The sequence below is a fragment of the Macaca mulatta genome, chromosome 5 (assembly GCF_049350105.2).
Source record: "Macaca mulatta isolate MMU2019108-1 chromosome 5, T2T-MMU8v2.0, whole genome shotgun sequence".
Taxonomy (NCBI): domain Eukaryota; kingdom Metazoa; phylum Chordata; class Mammalia; order Primates; family Cercopithecidae; genus Macaca; species Macaca mulatta.
The window spans coordinates 189,613,186-189,638,518 of record NC_133410.1 but is presented as its reverse complement, the minus strand read 5'-3'; positions in this window follow the sequence as shown (position 1 = coordinate 189,638,518).

Genomic DNA, 25,333 nt, shown 5'->3' with positions numbered 1-25,333 from the left:
TGCATTCAATAATGAGCCTGATTCTTGGAAATGCTGATCTGAAGGTGGAGCCAATAACTCTGAGAGTGACGCACACCATAATTTCCTCAGAAATAGAGCTACTCCTTACCCCTAATGACAACAGTCTACATGACATAGCTTCAGAAGGCATGTTAAGTATGAAAATGAAGGCAAGAGGTGAATTTGGAAGTCTGAGGGGTACATGAAAGTGATGGAATTTCAGGAGAACGCTGAAAGCAACCCAGGGTCAGCAGTAACATTAGAATGTGATGACGATGTGATAGCCTATCTGGGTGCAAGGCAGCTTGATGTAGTTTGACACTTTGCAAAGCCGTCCATGAAGAAGTCCCTGAGAATGGGGAGAAGATAGATTAGAGAACCTAAAAGCAGTGCTGATTTAGTGACAGCATATGTTTTAACACACATCAAGTAGGAAGTTAGGAAGTCTCCCTTTTGGGCTCTCTTTTGATGTTAGAATTCTTTGCTTTCACAGTCAAACCTAGCAGTGATCTTCGATAGCAGCCCAGCATAGGAGGCAGATGACTGGAGCAGTGCTGTACACACTGAGGATGTTCACCCTATGGGAGACATGGTAGGTGTGAACAGCCACAGCACTCACAGCTCAGCATGCTAGAGCCCTCCTGTAATGCATCCCTGAGCTTCCTATTGTCACAAAGCGTACTTCTGATTTCTTATCACACCACCTCTCCACCCCTCTCCCTTTCCTGGCTTCCTCTTTCCATGCCTTCTGGAGAGGTTTCCACCAGCCTGTCTATACCAGTGTGCTGCGCAGCTTCATCAGAACAAACCGTCTCTTCTCAGTGTAACCCATGCTTTGGCATATGCTAACAGGATAAACACTGTTTCTTGATTTTGTCCATTCTTCCATGTACTCACTGACACAGACCCTCTAACCCACCCCTTCCAACTCACACCCATATATGCATACATCTCTTCTCCCCTGGATGGTTTCCTAAACCATATAGGAGGAAAAAGATGAGCTAGCCTGGGTATGGGACTCAACACAAATAAACCAATCTCAGTCAGTACTGCAATATATTTTTTGCTGTCTTGTATATATGTACACAATACATATGTATATATAATACATATATATAGTACATATGTATACCATAAACACACGTATACTATATACACATAACACCCAGTAACATATATATATGCATGTGTATATATGTACACACAACATCCAATATGTATATGTATTTGCATATATATGTACATATCTACATACACACAACATCCAATAATATAATTTCTTGAGTGTAAAATATTCCAGGATTGCACTTTCACTTGTTTCAGAATCACATCGCCTAACCCTTCGACATATAAGAATTGATTCAGTGGGAACCTTTGTGTCATAGAGAAAAGAGCACGAGCTATCTGGGGTCTGCTATTTGTCTCAATTGCGTAGATTGTTTCCATCTTTTTAAATTAACAGAATGGCATCTGCCAAATATCGTTCTGACAAACAGGAAGACTCGACTGAGAGAAGCTGGCATGTGGATTCAGCACTGATTTTGTCAGGGCCAGCTACATTTCATTCCAATGGCATACGGCACTTCTCAGCTTGCCTCCCCTTATTGGGTGCCTCTAACACCTTTGCCTGAATCTGCAATTTTAAGTTATCCTTCTTAGATTTCAGCCCCCGTTATACCTTGGCCTCCACGGTCCCTCATTCACCTTCTTAGATTTCAGCCCCCGTTATACCTTGGCCTCCACGGTCCCTCATTCACCAATCGTACTGTACCCATCTGGTGAACTTCCTATAATTCATTCCTTCCTTTTCATTCACCTCTGAATTAGGCATGAGGGTCTGAAAAAAGTCATATCCATACTTTCTCTATATAATGAGTTGATGATCAAATCGTGAATTCAGGATATTTTCTCATGAAAAGTTAAAAAAAAGGCAGACTACGAGTAAATTCCAAATGAATGATACGGCGCTACAGAAGTTCAGAGGAAGTAGGAATCACTGTGATTTAGAGTAGTTCATTCACTCATTCATCCAGCACAAATGTAAATTGTATCTGGCACTTGTCTAGATGCTGGGAATACTGAAGTTAAAAAAAAATACCAAGCCATATATAGTTTTCACTTGGAGGGATATATATATATATATGTATATATACATATATATGTATATACATACACACACACACACACACATATGTAATGTTTGCTAGCAATACTTGCCAAGAAAAAAATATAATGCAGGCAAGGGTAATAAAAATAGTTAGGGGGAAATTCTGAATTTTAGGCGGATGGCTAGGAAAGTTCTCCCTGAGAAGGCACTATTTGACAGAAGACCTACTCGAAGTGACAGAGTAAGCCACATGAATAGATGAGGCTCAGAGCACACACAGAAGCCTTGAGATGGGGGCTTCTCTGGAGTGCTAAAAAACAAAAGAAAATAAAACACAAACTAAAATGGCAGTGAGTGAACAAGGGAGAGACTATTTGAAGATGAGGGCAGAGAATATTGGTGCTTATCACAGAGTAGCATGCAGGTTCTAGTACAAATGTTGGCTTTTACTTAAAACCAGATGTCTTTGGAGAGATTTAAGCAGCAAAGTGACATGCTCTAACTCCTACTTTGGCAGGATTACTCTGGGTGGTGTGTTGAGAATGACATTGGGGTCAAGAAAACACAGTCCAGGAAGACCAACCAAGAAGTTATGCTGTTACACCAGGGAACTGATGATGGTGGTTTGGAGTAGGGTGGTAGCTGTGAAATGATGAGAAGTTTTCAGATTCTGAATGTATTTTGGAAGGTAGAACCAAAATATTTTGCTGACTAATTGCGTGTAGGATGAGAGAAAAAGAAGTATCAAGGATGAAGCCAAGATTTTTGATCTAGGCAACTAGAAAACTAGATAAATCAAGATATCTTTAACCAATTAGGGAATCCTGGGGAAGGAGCAGGTTGGATGCGGCAGGGGTGAGGGTTTTCAGATTTCAGTTTTGCCTCTGCTAAGGTTGTCAGCTAGCTGTTCAAGTGGACATGTTGAGTAGGTAGCTGGACATACAAGTCTGGACTAGAAGAGGCCTAGGATTGCAATACAACTAATCTTATCAATCAGCTGGGAGTTGTCAGCATTTAGAACCCATGTCACTGGATAAAACCAACGGGAATGGGAAAATAGACTGAAAAGAATAGAGATCCAACATTGAGCATAGTGAACAATCCAATGTCTGGAAGAGAGAAAGGTGGAGGAATAAGCAAAGGGCCTTGGAAAGAGCATTTGGAGAGGCAGGAGGCACGCTGTGCAGGTATGATGCCCTGGAAGCCAAGAGCAGAAAGAGATTTAAAGAAGTAAGCCTGCTCTAAAGTGTCAAATGCTGCTGAGAGTTCAAGGAACGTGGGCAATGAAAGCAGTGTCTTCTATTTAACAAAGCAAATGTAGTCAACCAAGTGCACTTCCTCTTTTTCCTGGATACAGAGCTAGACTATAGTCCTCAGCCTTCCCTGGGACTTCAGTGTGGCCGTCAGCCTGCGCTCTGAACAATGAAATGAATGGATGTACTGTGTACTCACTCCAGGCCTCGCCCATACAAACCACCCAGTTGCAACTCCCCTGTCTTTCCTACATCCAGATGATAGTGGTAAAATGCCACCGGTGACCTTGGAAAACATGTCAGATGACACAGTCTTCAGCTGCTTGGGTCCTTGAATGATCAAGAGAAGAGAAAATACCTCGGCAACCTGTTCCCCTACTCAAACTGGACTTGTAATAACAAAAGTAAAATCATGAACTAACATATTCAGGTTTATTTTTCACTGCAGCCAAGGTTATTCTACCTTATGTTGCAACCTTGATAAGACCATTTTTGCTGGCATGGTGGAAGCAAAAAGCTTATTGGGACTGGCAAAGTTAGAAGGAGAGAAGATGAACTAGAGATAGCCAGTGTAGACAGACAATGGTCAGGTTGAGTTTTTCTTACAGACTCAGAGAAGAAGAAAATGAGGTCAAATAGGTATTATAAGATTGAAGAAATAATGACAATTTTGATAAGGGTGGTGGTAATCCACTAGAAACAGAAATACTAATGATAAAGGAGAATTGCTAGGATATGTCTTTGAGTAGATGAAAGGATGGAATTCTGTATATGAGTGGAGGGCTTGGCTTCAACTGGGAGCTTGGATCTGTAGAAACGGGAAAGAATATGGCACACGAGGTAGCAGATGTAAGTAGGTGAAAAGGCGATGTGATTGGAGCGTGTGTAAATTCCCATCTGATTCCTTCAGTTTTCTCAGTGCAATGGAAAACAAGCCCAGTGATAGTTAATAGAGAAATAAAACTTGAGTTGGGTCTTGGATATGCTTTGGGTTGGGATAAATGAAAAAGACATGACTTCACAATGACAGGAAAACAGAAGCAAAGGCACAAAAAATGTAAAAATAAGCAAAGCACGTACAGGGATATTGAGAAGGTAAGTTCACCTGGCCTAGAATTCTTGGGGACCAATGAATGGTAAGGAAGGTAGGTAAAATGTATGTGTTTATGAAGAGTACTTGAAAACCAGCTTGAATATCCGCTCAGGAAACTGTTAAAAGAATGCTTTAGGAAGTGAAATATCTGAGTTTCAGGCTTGGCTCTGTTACTTGTTTTCAGTGTATTTCTCTGAAGCTGGCTGGATAAGATGAACTTCAAAGTCTTTTTTAGCTTTGCAATTTTATGATATTACTTAATTTACTCTATGGCAATAAAAATTCTTGTAGGTTTTTGAGTTGTATGGTGTGCATATTATAATTGATATGTGTTAGGTTTTGTCTGGAAAAAAAAATAATTCTAGCACCCATTCCCTCACATTCTGGTGAAAGCACCCTCATTTCCCATTGGGTAACCACTCCTCTGCTACTCAGTTAATGTAGTGTAATAAAGGCACCCATCACATCTAGAGGAGAGCATGTATGTGACCCATATTGATCATCCTGCATTTTTATTTCTCTTGATACAATTGTACCAGGACTGTCCACATGAACCAAAGAAGGATAATAAGACGCAATCTGGGATTTTACAGAAATTATTGAAAGTGGAATTTCTCTTTTCACAGAAGTTGATGAACTAGTAGAAATTAAACCTGGGATTTTGGTAGTTATCTTGCTATCACCTGGAAGATAGCTAACCGGAGAATCAAGCTCAAGGAACCTAGAGAAGGAGGAAGTCAAAATTTTTATGACATCACTTGAACACCTGCATTCAGACGCACGGTAAGTCAAATCTCTACCAGGAATTCTCACTTTTTAAGCCCGAAGTGAAACCGTACTGCCTTCTCACATTTTTATTTTACTTAAGCAAACCTGAGTTAGAATTGTGTCACTTTTGGCCATAGGAATTCCAAATAAGATAACTATGAGCAAAATCTGTTTAATAAAGAATATTCTGGTCTAATGTGCAGATTGAAAGGAAGGAAGACAGTAGAGATAGGGAGATCTGATGGAAAGATAACACAACAATTCAAACAGAGTAATACAGGTCTCCCGAGACAAGCAATTGCCAGAAGGAAAAGGAGCTATATGTTGTAGGAGAAATGTGGAAATGATTTCATGTTTGGATATCATATGTATCATAGATGACTTAGAGCTTTGCATCTGTGCAATTGGGAGAAGAGTCAGTAAGGAGGAGGATTCAGTTCCCAAGAAGCTTGGGGTAGCCAGACGAGTTATGTGACAAGCACTGAGATCCACGGGGCAGGAGATGGGGGATATCAGAGTGACAGAATTCCATATGTGCCCCGGTGGGAGAAGAAAATTATTCAGAACTACTTCAGAAATTAGTTATGGTAAGAGACACAGAATTATGTTTTCAGGCTGCCAGTGGATTCTTAAAGGAAAAAAAGGATAGAGAGAAGGGAAGAAGAAGGAATGAACTTCAGCAGGTTTTAAGAATCTTAAGATCACTGGCATCTACATACATTGCTTTGTGATATAGAAATACAAAAGCCCAGTTAACTCCTTATGCTTAAAAAGTATCTAAAATCAGAATTACCCCCTCCAGCTTCTATTTCAATCTATGAACAGTAAATCTCCCCAAAGATTCCTTGGATTAGATCACTACACTGTCCACTTAAAATGAGTTCCCAGCAGCTTTTAAAATCTAGTTCCCTCATCTGTTTGGCTTTGAAGCACCTCGTGGCATGGCCTTATTTTGGCTTTAAAGACTCCTCTGCCACATCACCATCTGTCCTAGTCTGTTCCATCTCTCTGTGGCCCCCAACATGACAAAGTTTCTCACCACCCTTTCCTTTTTCTCAGACTCTTCCTGGAGAAGCTTGAGTGGTGTGACCACAGCTGGGTGCCACACTGCCAGGTTTGACCCAGACTCTGCCCCTTCCTAAAGGTTTTAAAGTTCTCTATGTTTTGATTTCCTTGTCTTCAAAATGCGCTAAACAGTAGTAACTATCCTCATGGGGGATGACAGTTACATGACAATATACATATATCTATATATAAACCTAGCACACTGCACGTAGCAAACATGGCAATAATCATACACTGCACACATTTGATCTCTTCTCTCCTCCTTGCTTCATTCAACCCATTTCCTCACCTCTCCCATTCATTCAATTGTGTTCCCTTATTTCTCTAAAGTCATTAGAATGACACCTTTCAGGATGGGAACTGTGCGTTGTTTTATGTGGACTGAACTTGCTCTCTATTCATTCCACTTCATTTGCGAAATTCCCATGGATAGGAACTCCTCTTGGTATTTCAGCGTTTCTGAATTGCTTCTGTGCCTTTTCATTTTACACTGGTATAAAACACCAGTGCAGAGGGAGAATTCTTTCCCAGGAAGGATGTTACCAATCTGTAGGCCAGGCCAGGGACTGGGGTTATGTCTCAGAGTGGGGTGAATCTGGGAGCAGGCACTGCCATACCTCCTGCCCCTGTGCGCATGTCAGAAGCAGTGCCGAAGCCCGAGGCTTGCCTCTCAGGGAGGCGGACGATTAGGAAGGGGTTAGGGAATGAAACAGTATCAGTGAGCAGGAATGACATCAGCCTCCTCTGGAGCGACTCTGCCTGAAAGTGCAGCAGGTGGTCCAGACTCGGGGACGGAGGAAGGAGAGGCCACAAAAAACTGGGTTGGTGGATAAGGCGGTCCCCAGACATGTGGATCACGTGCCTTATAAATGCTGGGGATGCTTCATTCTAACGGGAGGTATCAGCTTTTCATACAAGTCAGCATCGCTAGGAAAAGCTACTGTTTGTTACCTAACTCTGGAGGCAGGACATGGAAAAGAAGTTGTCCAGAATGCATCTACCATTCCTGTCTCCTATATCTATTATATTGTAGCACAAATTATAATGTTAAAATAGCAAAGCATTTGACTCTGTTTGTCAACACTCGTATACTTGCTAATACTTGGTAAGTAGCAAATGAAGGCTATAATTTATGGAAATTAGTCAGGAGTTGGTGTCAAATTGGAAATTTCCCTGTCCATTAAGCAATCTTTAAAAAGTATCATGTTTCCATTTTGGAAAGATTTGCAGAGTATAAATCCCCTATTTTGTAATTCCAATATTTTTAGGTGGCTTAATGGAAGTCAATTGTAGCATATTGGAATTCATACTAGTTACATTTTAGAGGTTGAGAGTTCAGATTCTGATTCTACAGAACACCGGTTGGGGGTCCTTATTGAAGTCAATCCATCTCTCCTAGCCTCAATTTCTCATCTGTAAGATGGATTCAATATAACTTACTTCATGTGGCTGTAACAGTTGAACAAGGTAGTAAACATGGAAGAGCTGTATATACTGCAAAGCACCATTCAAACTTGTAGCGCCATTATTATTGTTACATGACAATAATTAGAAATAAAATGTTCACTTTCCTTGGTAAAACCTAGTGGTTTCCAACTTTTCTTATAATTACTTTTAAAATAACTTTTAAGAAGTAAAGTAGGAAATGATTTTCTGTGACAGAATATAATAATAGTGGATAAAAATTATGGACCAGTGTTTAAAAGCATGAAGTCAGGTAAACTAGGTTTTCTCTCTTTTTTTTTGTTTTTTTTTTTAATGGAATCTTGCTCTGTCACCAAGGCTGAGGTGCAGTGGCACGATCTTGGCTCACTGCAACCTCTACCTCCCGGGTTCAAGTGATTCTTCTGCCTCAGCCTCCCGAGTAGCTAGTACTAAGGTGCGTGCCACCACACCTGGCTAATTTTTGTATTTTTAGTAGTGATGGGGTTTCACCATGTTGGTCAGGCTGGTCTTGAACCCCTGACCTCATGATTCACCTGCATCAGCCTCCTAAAGTGCTGGGATTACAGGCATGAGTCACCGCATCCAGCCAGATAAACTAGGTTTTAAATCTCAGCTTCACCAATCACTACCTGGGTGGCTTTGGGCAAATTACTTATCTAATTCTCATTGACAAAATAGTAATACTACTACATCTGGATTGTGACTCTAAACGAGGTGATCTATGTAAAATGGTTAGAGCAGCATCTGACACAAGTTGCATCCCTGCTGAGGGATACCCTTTACTGTTACAGGTGAAATGTCTAGGATGCTCTAGAAACCTAGATGCTCATTGAAGCTCACATAGAACATGAGGCCAACTGGAGACCAACGCATCTGAGTTAATTTTAGGCTTTTAGGAACGTGTCATGAAACCCCAACTATCTTGAGAAGGGGTCACCCTCTGAGCATCCACAGGATATCAATAAATTAGAAGGAATGTTTTACTCCATTGCTTCCAAAGGCAGATGAGGCCTGGGGTTTGGTAGCAGGGAAGGGGAGCAGATGATCTGTAGTATGAACAGGCCTAGAAGGAGTGCCACATGGAAAGGGAAAATGAGTCTATAGTCAATTGCAATATGGTCATTTTTATCTTCTGCTACCTGTGCAGCGGGTAATATACACTATGGAAGGGATTTATTTTGAATGAGTTGAAATAGTATCAAAATAAATAATGTACAGGTGGACAAGTGTACTCTGTTTTGTGGACAATTGAATACATAAAAACCCACTATTGAAGCTGATAAAGTTGGGAACCAGTGTTTGCCTTATTAAAAGTCTCCCACGTTATACCAAATGGATTGACCTCAGGGTGCTTTTACTTATGGAATTTCCCAACACTACTTCAGAATAAAATTCAATGGCCAAAAATAAAATGCATGTACTGCCTTCCAGATAACCTTCACTATTGAAAATAAGTTACAATAGATGATTAGTTTCTTGTTAGCCTGAGAGTCGTAGAAAACCTTCTTTATGTTAAAACAGTTGTGTTGAATTGCCTCTCTTGTATACTCCATGGGCCGCTCTCCCTCCAACAGTAGAAAGAACACTGTGTTTGGTGATAAAATAGTTGGAAGACTATAGGAAAGTGCTTTGAATTTTGTAAGCCTAACTATTTAAACCTGAAAGCTGAGGTTACTAGAACATGTTGTGCTTGCTTTACTCTTTTATGTTGAGATAAATAGTATAATGCTTATGAAAAACTTCATAGAATCTTGTGTGTGGTGGTGAATTTTTCCATTATACTCAGTGGAAAGACAGAGTAGAAAAGCCATTTTTGACTTGGGGCAGATCATTTGATCTTGATGTATGCTTTTTTTCTTCATTAACTATCAGTAAATTAGTTTTATGCATACAACCTGAGAGGGTTTTTGTGAAGTTTATCTGGGTAATATTTATAAACTTCCCGAAATCCCAAGCTGAAAGGCAAAATGTCATGTAATATTACTCGTCTAAAAATGAGACCTTTGTAAACCTTAATTATAATTTTTAATTCCCTTACATTAAAGAATGTGAATCAATCAAATATAATAAGCAGTGATTATTTGCACATTATAAGCTTTTTAGGGCCAAAAACTGAATCACTCACTTTTTATTTCTTCCAGTGTATATAGCTATCAAAGTTGTTGTTGATGATGGTAGGATTATTGTAGTCATAGCTACCATCATCATCATCCTGTAAGCAGTAGTTGTAATAGCAGTATAGCAGTAGTGGTAGTAATAGTAATACTAATAATATAATTGTTCATGTCTTGGCATACACCACTCCCTTTTCTGGGAATTATTGAGCAAGGGGATGTCATTCATGGTTTATTAACAGAGCTCGAAGCACAGCTCAGCACCAAGAAGGGGTAGCATTAGACTTGGCTACATTCAGAGAAGCCAGAGTCTGAAGCAGGAATGCAGGTAATGAGACTAGGGCTTGAGAAGTCACGGAGTACGTGGGTACAGGTTACTGCTCCTCACAGACCAGGGCCAGTGATTTTATTGATTTGTTTGCTTGTTTGTTAATTATTTTTAACAACTTAAGAGCCCTTTAGGCCTATCTTGGTGGGTCTTGCCCTTTAGGCAAAATCTCCAAGAGGCTTAAATGTTCTGCCCTTGTTAATACAACCATATTGTTCTTATTGAATAGAAATGCCTCATTTGTTTGAGATCCAGTGGTAGCCAGTGGAAAACAGAAGAATATATTCTGAGGTAACTGGGATGCTTCGGAGGATGATTCAGGAATATAAGCCATGTACTGTAGACTCAGCTCTGAATATCCAGCATGTAGTATAGGGTAGAATTTATAGGCAGCTATAAACACATGTAGACATGAGATGCCATTCTTTGTCATCCTGCTGTCTTCATTGGTGGCATCAAGTTCTGCAGGGAGGGATGGTTTGCCTCCAATTCCTTCTTAGATGAATGTCTCCAGGTTTTCTAACTTTTTGCATAGTAAATAATTTAAGCTGCTGAGTTGATTTCCCATATTTAGATTATGTTGTAGGGGTGAGCGTGTAATTTACTGTCCAAACTAAGACACTTTTAAGAATGCAAAGAAGTGTGAGTGTCACTTGTGCCAAGGCAGTAGACATCTTGTCCTTCGGCCAACATTTTTGCATACTCACCTTAATGATATGCCCTTAGATGGCAGGGGAGGCCATGCCTTTGGCTATTCTCTCCCAATACTAAATGCAGGTGGATTTTACTTATGTTCCCGAATAATTCTTTCTATATGGATTTTATAATAATTGAATCACACTTTAACTGCACTAAAGGATCTTGCTATTAAAAGAAACTGTATGGTCATTCCTATTGCAAATTGGATAATGGTAACCCCTAACTTCTCTTTTGTAAGTATTGTTATAGGTTGAAATTACTTAGCTTCTAGTACATCTGTATAAAAGTGCCTAATAGTTCTGCAAAGAATATCTATTAATTAACTTTCTGACAAAACATTTGGAGTCATCTTTTACTCCTTCCTTTCCCTCAAATCTTGCAACCTATCCATCAGCAAATCCAGATGAGTATTCCTTTAAAATACATCCTGAATCTCACTACTCAGCATCCAAGACCAACAGGACCATTCCCTCTCGTCTTGTTGACCCTGATGGGCCTCACCTGTAGAGACTATTCTTCCGAGATCATTTTCATCACAGATCAGAGCAGCATTTCTACTGGAAACCATGCAACATCTTCAATCACATTTAGAGTAAAATAAAATGTGGTTCCTACTGCCTCCAAGGTCTTCAGAGACCCAACTGTGGCTGCATTCCTCGCCAATCCCACTTCTTTTCTTTTCGCTATAGCATAAGAAGCATGAGTCAGCCTTAGGACCTTTGCACTTGTGACCGCCCATATACTTGTATTGCTCACTCCTCTGACGTCATTTAGCTCTCTGGTCTAATATCACCTCTCCACGGAGATCATTCCAGATCATGTTATCTAAAAGTAAAATCTCTCATTCCTTCTTCCGCTTTATTTTTCTCCATAGCACTTACATACTTTTGATGTTACACATATGTATTTGTTTATTTTCTCTCTTTCTAAATAAGCCATAACCTCTACAAAGGCCAGGCTTTTGTTTCTTTGTTTTCTGCTATATCTGAAACATCTATCTATGTGCTGGCATATAGCAGGCTTTGACTCATATTTGCGGGTTGAATATATAAATAAATGAATATGGATAAGTGTGTTCATATTAGGTCAAATGCAAAGTTGAAAACTTCAAAAACAGTGTCAAGCATTAAAATCTTTTTCTCATTCAATCCTTTAGCCTCCGCAAGGGAGGAAAGCAGTGAGAAAATGGCCAAAAAAGGAACTAGAGGAGTAAGCCAGCAAGTACTCAAGATTTGAAGGGAAGAAAGGAGAAAATGTACTGTTTGTATTATTTGAATATGAGGCTTTAATGAATTTGAGAGCATTCTCATTGAATGCATTGTTCTTTTGAAAGAGCAGAAATTTCTGCTTTTTTCAACTCTGCTTAAAAGATGGGCTTCCTGCCATGCTCTAAATATTCCCAGATTAGTTCTTTGTTGGCTAATGGAAGGCAAGGCGTTTCCTAAGTGAGGGCCTTCCTTGGAAGAGTCCCTGCCTCTGGTTCCCTGTAGATGGAAGCTGGGAGCTAGAAGCAGCAGACCTCCAACTGATCTCAATTGCCCTGAGTTGCCGAGGGAGGAAGACTGATCTCTCAGTGGTGAAGACCCAACCATTTAGTGCTTTATAGACCATAGACGATTGCACTCACAAGCAAATAGGCAGGCGGTACTGAATGCACAGTACTGATGGAATGTGCTCCCTGCAGCTCCATCCACAGTAGCCAAACGACCCCACATTCTGCCCCGGCTATAGCTTCTGGATATCTTCCAAGGGAGAGCAAGTCGCTTAACCCAAACAACAGCATGAAGTTGTACTAAGCCCAGTGTCACTTTCAAAGTTAGGACCAATTATTGGATGGGAATCATGGAGTCTTATACCATTCAGAAATTATTTTTAATTAGGATGCCTCCCTGCCAAACAGTAAAGTTATTAATAATGCTGTAAACCTGCCAAATACATTTGGACAAGTTTGTTTTTTGAAAAATCAGAAATGCTCTTGCTAACGTCTTAACAAAGCTTTCAAAAGAACTTTACAAACACAGTTTTAACAGCCCAGGTGAAGTTATATTTTAAAATTTCCACAAGAACGTCATAATTTGCTAATTATACACAACATCTATAGCTTTCCTATACTATTATTTTTACTACCCTATATGTCAATGAGGATTCATACACATGGTGATGCAGTGATATTTACATGTGAATGTAACAGTGCATTGAAATGGAATCACTTTTCCTTTCATCTTGGAAAAGTTAAAAAATGTATCCTTCAAAAATGGGCAGAAGGCTCTGTTACCATCCATGACCCAATGATCTCTTCATCATGTTTGGCTGTATTATTATCTAAATGCAGAAATAGGGCTGGGCACAATGGCTCATGCCTGTAATCCCAGCAAATTGGGAGATAGAGGCAGGAGGATCCTTTGAGGTCAGTGGTTCAAGACCAGCCTGGGCAACACAGTGAAACCTCATCTCTATATAAAAATAATAACAAATATATTCAGCAATAATATTATCCCCTTGTCTTATGCTTTCAATTTATGTTACTTCTGCATGTTCATAATCACAACAGCCTTGGGAATTCTTTTCCTCCATTTGCAAAGGAGACCAAGGCTCAGAGAGTTTAAATACTTAGGCCACAAATATTAAAGTAGTGGTAGGGACGGGGCTGAACTGCAAATCATCTAACTAATCTCCTCACTGTTCTGGGCCACCTTCTTCCCAGTGTTCACTGTGACTCTGTGTCTGTTTCTCCTAGCATTTTTTAAATCTATTCTTATTTTATTTTATTTATTTATTTATTTATTTATTTTGAGATGCAGTTTCACTCTTGTTGCCCAGGCTGGAGTATAATGGCACGAGCTCGACTCACCGCAACCTCCGCCTCCCGGGTTCAAGCGATTCTCCTGCCTCAGCCTCCCGAGTAACTGGAATTACAGGTGTGCACCACCATGGCCAGCTAATTTTCTATTTTTAGTAGAAACAGTGTTTCTCCATATTGGCCAGGCTGGTCTTGAACTCCTGGCCTCAAATGATCTGCCCACCTTGGTTTCCCAAAGTGCTGGGATTATAGGCATGAGCCACTGCACCATCCCACATATGGTTTTTGAGCACTTGAAATTTGGCTGGTCTGAATTGAGATGTTTTGTGAACATAAAATACATACCAGCTTTTGACTGGGTGCGGTGGCTCACGCCTGTAATCCCAGCACTTTCAGAGGCTGAGGCAGGCGGATCACAAGGTCAGGAGATCGAGACCATCCTGGCTAACACGGTGAAACCTTGTCTCTACTAAAAATACAAAAAATTAGCAGTGCGTGGTGGCGGCGCCTGTAGTCCCAGCTGCTTGGGAGGCTGAGGTGGGAGGGTGGCGGAGGTTGCAGTGAGCTGAGATCACGCCACTGCACTCCAGCCTGGGCAACAGACCAAGATGCTGTCTAAAAAAAAAAAAAATACTAGCTTTTGAAGACATCATACAAAAGAATGTAAGCTATCTCATTAACAATTTTTATGTTGATTACATTTTAAAATAATATTTTAGAGGTATTAAGTATATATATTAAAATTAATTTCACTTGTGTTTTTCTTGTTAAAATGTGGCTACTAGGAAATTTAAAATTACACATGCAATTTATAGTATATTTCTATAGGGTAATAGTGCTCTAGAGAATATCAGAGATAAGACATGGTTTTGTCCTCAACAGAGGACAGAAAAGGTTTATGTATGTGAAACAGTGACTGGAGGCAGGTTGTATCTGCTGAAGTGACAAGCGATTGGCAAAAGAAAACAGCATTTCTGAATAAGCTCTAACAAGGGGGAGACCACTGTGGTTTGTAGCACTTGGGGGAAAGTCAGATGTTAAGGGTTGCAAGTGAGCTTTGAATGAGATCAGTAAAGGGAGGTGATATGACCACTGTCAGTGCCCAGCCAAGGAAAGGAAAAGAAGAACAAATAGTAATAGGATGATTAGAACCCTGGCTCCCCAGTGATCACAGGAAGGGTAATTACTACTAAGGAATGAAAGGGAATGAGAGTTGTTTTTGTTTTTTTTTTTTCTACTTTTCTCTCTAAATCCCTATTAATCAAATGGTGGCAAGTAAAATATGCAACATCTTAGGAGGCCCTGTGGCACATGCCTTTTATTCCTTAAAAGAAATCACATTTGTTAGCCACAAGTGGAGTTCTCTCGGCCTGGTTCTCTCTTTCAAATTCAATTTATCCAGTTTTTTTTTATTTTCCCCCCACAGAATCACCCTATCTGAAACAGCTTTGCAAGTCGTTATGGGCTCTCAATGTGATACGGCTCATCGCTCCAAGCATTTGTCAAAATTTCTACAAGTAAAGAGATAACCTAAGGACATAGAAATTAACACGTGCTAATTAATCACTGATTCTAGTCTTGGTTATGGAATCAATAAGAAAAACAGCTCGATTTTTAAACTTAAATTTAAAAAGACATACCCAGAAGAGGTGTAACTGATAATCTGGCTTATTTCAATATGAACATGTGCTGAAACCATATGTCAAAGAGAACACCAGAAACATCACCCACAAGGAATGTTTTGTTTTTAAATTTGGAATCAAAATGGTAGAGTGAAAGCTATATTTCATTCTACTCTGAGAGAGTCATCTAATTTATAGGAAACACCAAAATAACGAAGTTGTTTCTGGGCTATTGGCCTCTTAATCTTGTGTATTAATTCAGGTAATGCACCAGTACCACTATCTTCTATTTAATTATTTTTATTTATGTACCATTAAGCTCCATTTTCACTACTTTGGGAGTATAAAAGAAGGACAAACCCAGGGTATTTGGGCAGTGCCATCACCTCATTTACAATCCTCAGAAGACCCTTTTCTTGGTGGAGAATACAAATGACAGACGTTGACATTCTTTAAAAGTCGCTTTTACTTTTTTAATTAGGAGTTTCAGGCAGGCCCTTCTGCTTGAACCCTTAACATTTTCAGACACTTCTGCCTCACTTCTCAGCCGACTCTTCCTAAGTTTGTGCTGAATACATTCTTGATTTGCAAGAAAGCTGCTTTCAGGCCCTTTCATATTCTGCTATAATCCCTTGGTAATTACAAAGTCTTTCTCTGTAACAATAGGCAAATCCAGGAGGAATTTGGTAGCTATGCCTTGTACGGAAAATTGTATTTGGACATCTCTGCTGAATTTGCCTCCCGTGGGCCCCAAACTTAGAAAACAGTCCTGCTAGAAATGCCAGAAGAGAGGAGCTCAAAGACTTTTATGACAATAACTTTATGTCCGTGGAAAACACTGTTTAATAAAGTAGGGCAAACCAACTTTAAATGAAATGGCTCATTTACCAGTGGAGAAATTCTAACTATAAAAGGCTCAGTATCAGGATAGCAGATTCCAAAGTACTCAACCCTCCACAGATAACAATTTCTCACCCTAACAGGCTTCAAGTCACGGGGACTTTGTACTTCTCTCCCATCCTTTGCTTTCCTGAAATCATTTGCACACTTTTCCTCTTTTGCTTTCCTGAAATCATTTGCACACTTTTCCTCTTTTTTCTTCCTGTTTTTCTTTCAGTCACTGACATAAAATCCATGTTACAAATTCTGTCCTGCTACAATCTCAAGAAGACCAAAATAATATTTGTCTACCTGCTCTGTTTGGCTATTGCAATTTATCTTGTTACTCTGCATCACTAATTGGTCATAACTACTGATTTAGGTTAGAGCTTTATAACACGTGCTTTTCTTTTCTTTTGTTACAAATCAAATGAAATATATGGTTCCCAGTACCTCATTACTTTGCTACTTTGGAAAATTTTTAAGCCCTCACCCAAATAGTGTAAAATGTCTCTGAATCATTTTGTTCTAATGGCAAATACATGGCACATTTCCTACAGATATCATGAGAATCAATGCTTGAGATCTAATATGTAGGTAGTGAAGAATGTGGGGCTTTTACTCCCCTACATTAAGGTAAATTTAAACAGTTTCAATGATATAATAAAGGACTGGCTCAAATCAAGAGAGTAGAAAGTTAAAGGATGCCATTTCCTGCTTTGGGGCATATGCATTTTTTTAATCTCCCTAATTAGACTGTGAGTTTTTGAGGAACTGATTAATGTACTTTTCTGTCCTAACTTGCAAAATATCTATGCACTGCACATCACACATGAAACTATCCACTTCATGCTTTCTCATTACACTAAGGATTTCATGTCAGTATTATTTCTCAGCCAATTAGAAATACATACAGAAAAATAACACACTCATTCTTTTCAAAGGATTGCAGATAGGTAGTCAGGAATAAAGTGTTTTGTTCCTGCATCATGGTAGGATAAAGTAAATGCCAAGATTTTCAGACAGATGATGTATGAACACATATATTAACTTCACCTTGTAGTCCTAAGAGTCTTTCTTTGACAGGCAAGGGGCATGCCAATAATCCTAATAAGAATATTGGACTATATGCACACATACAGCTTTGGGGAACTGGGCCTTGTTTGGTCCTTTGGATCCTCAGAATTTCCAGGGCACCATGGCAGAATTTTCAAGGAATCACAAAACAAACTGCAGGATGGGTACCAAAGTCCCAGGCTGATGATGCTCAGGAACATATCCAGACTCTAGATTGTAAGATTAAAGCAGATCTAGTTTCTATATAAAGGAAGGTAAGTCAAGGCCATGTGGCATGTCCTTGGTCAGTTGTGTCCCCATTCACCAATTAAGATGATACGAAGAAAACAGTACAGAACTAAATCCAAAGCAAGCATAGAACCAGATAAAGGGTTAAATGTAATTCTTAAACTTTGAGGGATATGATCGAAGTAGCAAAGAAAAACATTTACTATAAACATTTATATATTCAACCCAATGGGCTTTTCAATAAACCATTGAAGAGGGGAAAAATGTACAAAAATATGTTTTCATTGGCAAATGCTTGTTAAATCTCCTAAAGCAAGTTTTTGCTTTACCCCCTGCTTCCAGAGTGCTCAGTTCAATCCTGTAAATTGGTTGAGGTGGGAAAAATATCAGTTCCTTAGGTCCTTATAAACTTTTCACTTTTATTTTTAGAAAAAAAATATTATTTTTCAAAAACTGCAGGTGTGAGGAAACCAATATTGAAAGTCTCCTGTGAACTGTTTTATACCTTTCCCCATCAGAGTGCCCTTGGTCTAAAACAAATTGGATGAGAAAACACAAACCTTCAGATATTCAAAAGCTTATTACAGCTGAAAATGAGTAAAACATTATAGCAACAGGCCTATTAGAATAGAAAACAGATCTACCTTGTGCTCAAATGTAAAAGTAACACCATCAAAACCTCCAGAAATGAGCAAATGTGTGCCCTAGCCGTCTGCATGGGCTCTCGTTTCACCCACACTTTAACATAGTTTCAGTTTTTAATTTTAATTACTAGTTACGGAGCAATCAAAGTCTTTATTTGTGAGAAAAATTTCTTAAGATAATACAGAAGGGATGTTTATCTTATTCCATATTTCCATGCGTAAGGATTGCAGTCTCTCCCAAAATCCTGTTGCAGGTCAGTGTAGACATTCAACATTGTTATTATATTTAACTTTCCAAAATAGAGAGATACACCTTCAGTTTCCTAGAAGTACAATACACATATCTAGGTTTTACTCACATGCAACCAGTATTTGTTTCTGATAATCTAAAGGGTAAAAAGTAATTGAAATCTATGTGTATATATGGATTCAGGTATTTGGGAAAGGCGAAGCACCCAGCTAAAATACACATTAGGATCTTTTTTTCTAACTCACATAGAGAAGGAATATTTGACTCCACAAGGATAATTTCTAGGTTTCAGAAAGAAATGTATCCCATTGACAGACTTCTCACACAGTGTGCAGATCCACACCTTGCCTGTCAAATAAGCATATGAATAATAAAAAAAAAAAAGATCATATCATTTGCTACGTAGGTTCGCCCAGACTTGCGGTAGATACTTAGAGGAGAAGACAAGTCACAATGACCCACACTCAAGATTAGAGCTTCAAAACCTAGTGGATTCCAGACAGCCCTCTTGCTTCTTCAGGTTTCTGAGACTCTTCCTTTCATCTTCTCTGTTGAGTTCTTATGGAGTTGGAGGTGGTTATTGTCTACTCTGAATATATTTTAATAACAAAGTAACACTCATTTCTTTAGTCTCCTGCATACAGTTTATTTTCCAATAATTCAGTTTTTCACTGTATTTGTTTTCTGGACTCTTTCAAGGGTTTCCAATCAGTTTTGAGCATGAACATACATAAATGCAACCCTAAGACTAATTTGAAGAATAGTGGGAAGACTTTTCCTAATTGTGGCATGCTATATTCTGCATGCGTTTTGTTTGAGACAGGATGTCATTCTGTAGCCCAGTGATATGGTTTAGCTCTGGGTTCCCACCCAAATCTCATTGCAGCTCCCATAATTCCCACATGTTATTGAAGGGACCCAGGGAAGATAATTGAATCATCGGGGCAGTTCTCCCCATACTGTTCTTGTGGTAGTAAATACGTCTCACAAGACGTGATGATTTTATAAGGAGAAACCCCTTTCACTTGGCTCTCTCTCTTTGCCTGCTGCCATCCCTGTAAGACATGAATTGCTCATCCTTGCCTTCTGCCATGATTGTAAGGCCTACCCAGCCATGTGGAACTGTAAGTCCATTAAACCTATTTTTCTTCCCAGTCTCAGGTATGCCTTTATCAGCAACATGAAAACATACAGTAAATTGGTTCCAGTAGAGTGCGGTCCTGCTGAAATTATACCCGAATATGTGGAAGTAACTTTGGAACTGGGTAACAGGCAGAGGTTGGGAAAAGTCTGGAGAGCCCAGAAGAAGATAGGAAAATGTGAGAAAGTTTGGAACTTCCTAGAGACTTGTTGAATGGCTCTGCCCAAAATGTTGATAGTGATATGCACAATAAAGTCCAGGCTGAGGTGGTCTCAGATGGAGATGAGGAACTTGTTGGGAACTGGAACAAAGGTGACTCTTGTTAAGTTTCAGCAAAGAAACAGGTGGCATTTGCCCCTGCCATGGAGATTTGTGGGACTTCGAACTTGAGAGAGATGACTTAGGGTATCTAGTAGAAGAAATTTCTAAGCAGCAAAGCATTCAAGAGGTGACTTGGGTGCTGTCAAATGCATTCAGTTTTATAAGGGAAACAGAGCATAAAAGTTCAGAAAATTTGCAGCCTGACAATGCAATAGAAAAGAAAATCCCATTTTCTGAGGGGAAATTCAAGCTGGCTGCAGAAATTTGTATAAGTAATGAAGAGCTGAATGCTCATCCCCAAGACAATGGGGTAAATGTCTCCAGGGCATGTCAGAGGTCTTCATGGCTGGGCTTCCCAACACAGGCCTGGAGGCCTGGGAGGGAAAAATGGTCTTGTGGACCAAGCCCAGGGTCCTTCTGCTGTGTGCAGTCTAGGGACTTGGTGCCCTCTGTCCCAGCCACTCCAGCCATGACTAAAAGGGGCCAAGGTACAGCTTGGCCATGGCTTCAGAGGATATAAGCCCCAAGCCTTGGCAGCTTCCATATGGTCTAGCATTTCTAGCAGCCTCTGGGGGCACAGATGTCAAGAACTGAGACTTAGAAACCTCTGCCTAGATTTCATAGGATGTATGGTAATGCCTGGAAGTCCAGACAGAAGTTTGCTGCAGGGGCAGGCTCTCATGGAGAACCTCTGCTAGGGCAGTGAGGAAAGGAAATATGGGGTGAGAGCCACCACACAGAGTCCCTATTGGGGCATTGCTTAGTGGTGCTGTGAGAAGAGGGCCACCGTCCTCCAGGCCCCAGAATGGTAGATCCACCAACAGCTTGCACCATGTGCCTGGAAAAGCCAACACCAGCCTGTGAAAGCAGCCAGGAGGGAGTCTATACCCTGCATAGCCACAGAGTCATGGAGCTCTGTGGGAACCCATCTCTTGCTTCAACATGACCCACATGCAAGACATGGAGTAAAAGAAGATCATTTTGGAGCTTTAAGATTTGACTGCCCTGCTGGATTTCAGACTTGCATGGGGCCTGTAGCTCCTTTGTTTTGGCCAATTCCTCCCATTTGGAATAGATGTATTTATCCAATGCCTGTACTGCCAATGTTTTTAGGAACTAACTAACTTGCTTTTGATTTTACAGGTTCATAGGTGGAAGGGAATTGTCTTCTCTCAGATGAGATGTTGGACTACGGACTTTTGAGTTAATGCTGAAATGAATTAAACATGTTTGAAAGGCATGATTGGTTTTGAAATGTGAGGACATGAAATTTCTGGGGGGAGCAGGGGTGGAATAAAGTGGTTTAGTTCTATGTTCCCATCCAAATCTCATCTTGTAGTTCCCACAATTCCCATGTGTTGTGGAAGGGACCTGGTGGGAGATAATTGAATCACGGGGGTGGTTCTCCCCATACTGTTTTCATGGTAGTAAATAAGTCTCACGAGATCAGATGGTTTTTTAAGGGGTTTCCACTTTCACTTCTTCCTCATTCTCTTCTTTTGTCTGCTGCCATGGTGAGATGTCCCTTTCACCTTCTACTATGATTGTGAGCCCTCCCCACCCATGTGGAACTGTGAGTCCAGTAAACCTCTTTCTTTTGTAAATTACTCAGTCTCCAGTATGTCTGTATCAGTAGCATAAAAACTGTCCACCCAGGCTGGAGGGTAGTTGCACAATCGCAGCTCACTGCACCCTTGACCTTCTGTGCTCAAGTGATCCTCCCACCTCAGCCTTCTGAATAGGTGAGACCACAAGCATGTGCTACTGTGCCTGGCTAATTTTTTTGTATTTTTTTGGTAGAGATTTGGTTTCACTGTGTTACACAGGCTGGTCTCAAATGACAAGGCTCAAGTGATCCGCCTGCCTCAGCTTCCCAAAATGCTGGGATTACAGGTATAAGCCACCGTGCCCAGGCTGTCTTGAATGTTATTAAAGAACAAAGAATGTTAGAATTGGAAGTAAATTCTAAATATTTCATGTTGAGATGAGAAAACCGAGGCTTAAAGGAACTAAATGATATTCTCAAAGTTAATAACAACTGAAAATACCATAAAGACTTTTTTAATCATTACTTAATTTTTCTTCTATTATAGCCTCCCCTCACTTATGATAACAGTTCAAATAAATGCAATGCATATATGCATATGATAAATATTTATCATTGGGTAATTTATTGATATTAAATTTCCACCAAATAAATATTGATTCCTTGTGCCAGTGTTGATGTGATGTGCTTTCTGATAAATAAAGCCATTTTCCTGTGGAAGACAAAGCCATGTCTCTCATATATCTGAAAGCGGCCAAAAAGAAAATAGATATTCTCTATTAACATTTACTGAAAACCACAAAGAACATAGTATTATAATCACTATGCATAATTCCTTACAAGTTTTAGTTAATATACTTGATTTACAAACTTGCTTACCACCAAGTCCCATCCATGTCATTGACAAAATCATGAAGAGTAGGAAACCAGAGACGATCCTGGAGCTGCCACGTGTGTGTTGTTAGCCTCCTACCTTGATCCCTGTGGCTACTTTCCCTCCCACCTAGTAAAATAAGTCATTTGTGTACTATTTTGCATTGGCCTATGTATTTAATGAGGATTCATTTAGCATTTGTTGTGCTGGGTTTACTGCCAGGAAATGGAGAATTAGGGCAGTGACTGGCAGAGCCAGGAGAGCTGTCCTTGCTAATAGGGATGTCAAGGGAGTGGCTTGGGCTGGGAAGGGTGAGACGGTGTCAATGTCAGAGCCAGAGACTTGTGTCCCATGTTTCATTAGAATAAGACGCTGGAATTCAGAGGGCGAGTCAGGAACCAAGAGGCTGAAAAATTAAGATTGGCTTGTGCATAGGATATCTGAGCAAATCCTTGATACAAATGAACCTGTGGTGAATCTTTTCCACGTTTCTTGAGTAGGTTGGTGGAGCGCCTGATCCATTTAAAGACTCCAACTACTGACCACAAGGGAAACAAGGATGAATAAGACACTGGTTTCAGTTTAGTGTTTGAGGAAGAAACATGTGGGAAGACAACCCACAAACAAGTAGCAGGGACACAGTGAGGAAGGCACTCCTGGATGTGTGAAAAATGACACGGATGCGGAGGAAAGGAGTGGAAAATTGTGCCAAGACATCTGTGCCAGCTTCCTATTGCTACTGTAACAAACTTAGAAGCTGAAAAGAACACACATTTACAGTTCTGGGTGAGGGGTCAGGAATGGGTCTTCCTGGGCTAAAACCAATGTGTTGGCAGAGCTGTGTTCCTGCCAGAGACTCTGGGTGAGGATCAGTTTCAATGACGTTTCCAGCTTCCAGAGGGTGCCTGCCTCCCTTGCCTCATAGACCTCTTCTGTCTTCAAAGCCAGCAATGACAAATTGAGTCTTTTTTATGCCACATCACTCTGAATTGGAGCCTCCTGCCTCCTTTTTCACTCATGAGGACCCGTGTGAGTACTTGGGTCCAAGAAGCTAATCCCAGAAAACCTTCCCATCTCAAGATCTTTATTTACACCTGCAAAGTTTCTTCCTTTTGCAGTGCACGGTGGCATATTCATGAGTTCCAGGAATTAGGATGGGGACATCTTGGGGAAGGGGACATTACTCTTTCTACCACAGAGCCAGAGGAACTTAAGGTGGCCAGAGAAGACTTCACATGAGATGATGTTGGTGGTATCTTGTGTGATAAGGAGATTTCCACACAGATTGCGTATGTGTTATGGGAAGGGGGGAAGGGAGAAAGGATGGCTTCCAGGTAGAGTGAGGCTTACACAAAACAGAGTCAAAGTTTTTCATCCATTGCTTCCTTGTTAAATATACAATCTGCCAAATAAGCAAACTGGTCTGACATTCCTAGTCGTAGTGCTCTTTCTCACATCTGCTACTCTCCTGGAGGTTTTCACAGACTAATATCACATTTCCATACCCAGCCACATACTAAGGTTAAACCAGCTGATCTATTCAAAGGTTTCATTGTTTTCTCTCTCTTTAAAGCTGAATACAGTAATTTTTCTTGTTTAGAGTTCAAACAATCTTTTCATTATTCACAAGGGCTGAATAATGTAATAACTAGAAATAGTGTTGAAATACAATCAGCCTCCTCCTTAAGTCAACAAAGGTTTCCATCCTCTAATCCTATTGATGTGCATAGGCTATTTTCAAAGTATTCATCTCCTTCAGTGGCCTACTTTGAGTTCGAAACCTCCCATCAGGCTACCATCAAGGAAGGGGTTGACTGAATGCAATCCATTTTTGTTTGCTTTTCATATGAAGGGACAATATTCTCCAGTCTGGGTGAGGAGTATGTGAAAGTGAATCAAAAGCAGAATAGGGAGAATGAGGAGCAAGACTTAAGCCCAGGATTATCCATTCAGACTGTCAATAAACTGCTGCCTCCAGTCTGCTTCATCAGACTCCCTTTACAGAGTCCAGGTTTGGGGACATTCATAGCCAACTCCATACACCCACAGCATGGATTTATGCCAAGGACTATCCTGAAACAGGAATGTCAGGGGGCCTGGAGAGTGTAATCAAAGCTGCCTCCATTGCACAACTCAAAACTAGTCATCTCACTCCAGGCCATAGCTGATTCAAGCTATCTGATGGTTCCAAGTTAGGTTGGATCCATTTTTCCAGGTGTAGGCAGCAGCATGTCTAAATCCGAGAGGGACAAAGAGGTTTCTCACCATTTAAGGTTCTCAGATCAAGCTAGATAATTGCAATGTTCCCCTGAGAGAGTTGGCATTTGGTAGTAGACTTAAAGCTGTCTATTCTTAACTATCCCTCAGGTACGAGCAAGCCACAAATTTAACTAAACCTCAAAGGTAATGTGACTAACGTCAAGGGAGGTACAGTAACACAATGCAGTTGTGGCTGGTTTCCTCCCCCTTCCATGTTATTTTACACATATTCCTGTGGTTTTTCATTGCGGAAAAAAGTCTACTTGATAGATATTGTCTAGGAATATTTTTATGTTGCCTTTCTATAATAACATATTTCTGTTTCTTTTGTGTTTTGTCCCTCTGAATATGTCCCTACACTCTTGTGCTATTTCTTTGGATCCTTTCCTCAGTGACCTAGCCTAATTTCCAAGGATAGTTGCATTCCCACTTGCTTTTCAGAATTCTTATTGCCCTGATTTTTGCAAAGTTTGTATTTTTCTATTGTCTTCGTCTTTTCTATGCATTGGGAATTTGGGCTATCATAAAAGTTTCCCTCAAAAAGCAACAATGCCGAGAGAATTTATTTAACAAATCATCCAGAAAGATTGCAAAATATATCCTATGACTATTTACATCTCAACATTCATGGCAGTGTCCAAGGATGTCTGTGGAACCCTCGGCATTTAAGCAAAAGCTAATATTTAAATAGTGCCTGTCACCTGCCAAGCCCTGTGATGAGAGCCAGGGATGTAAGCGTGAGATCTGAGTATAAGATGAGAGACTTACGGATGAGTATGATATGGTCCTTGCTACAAAGAAGAAAGTCCAGAAAGGACA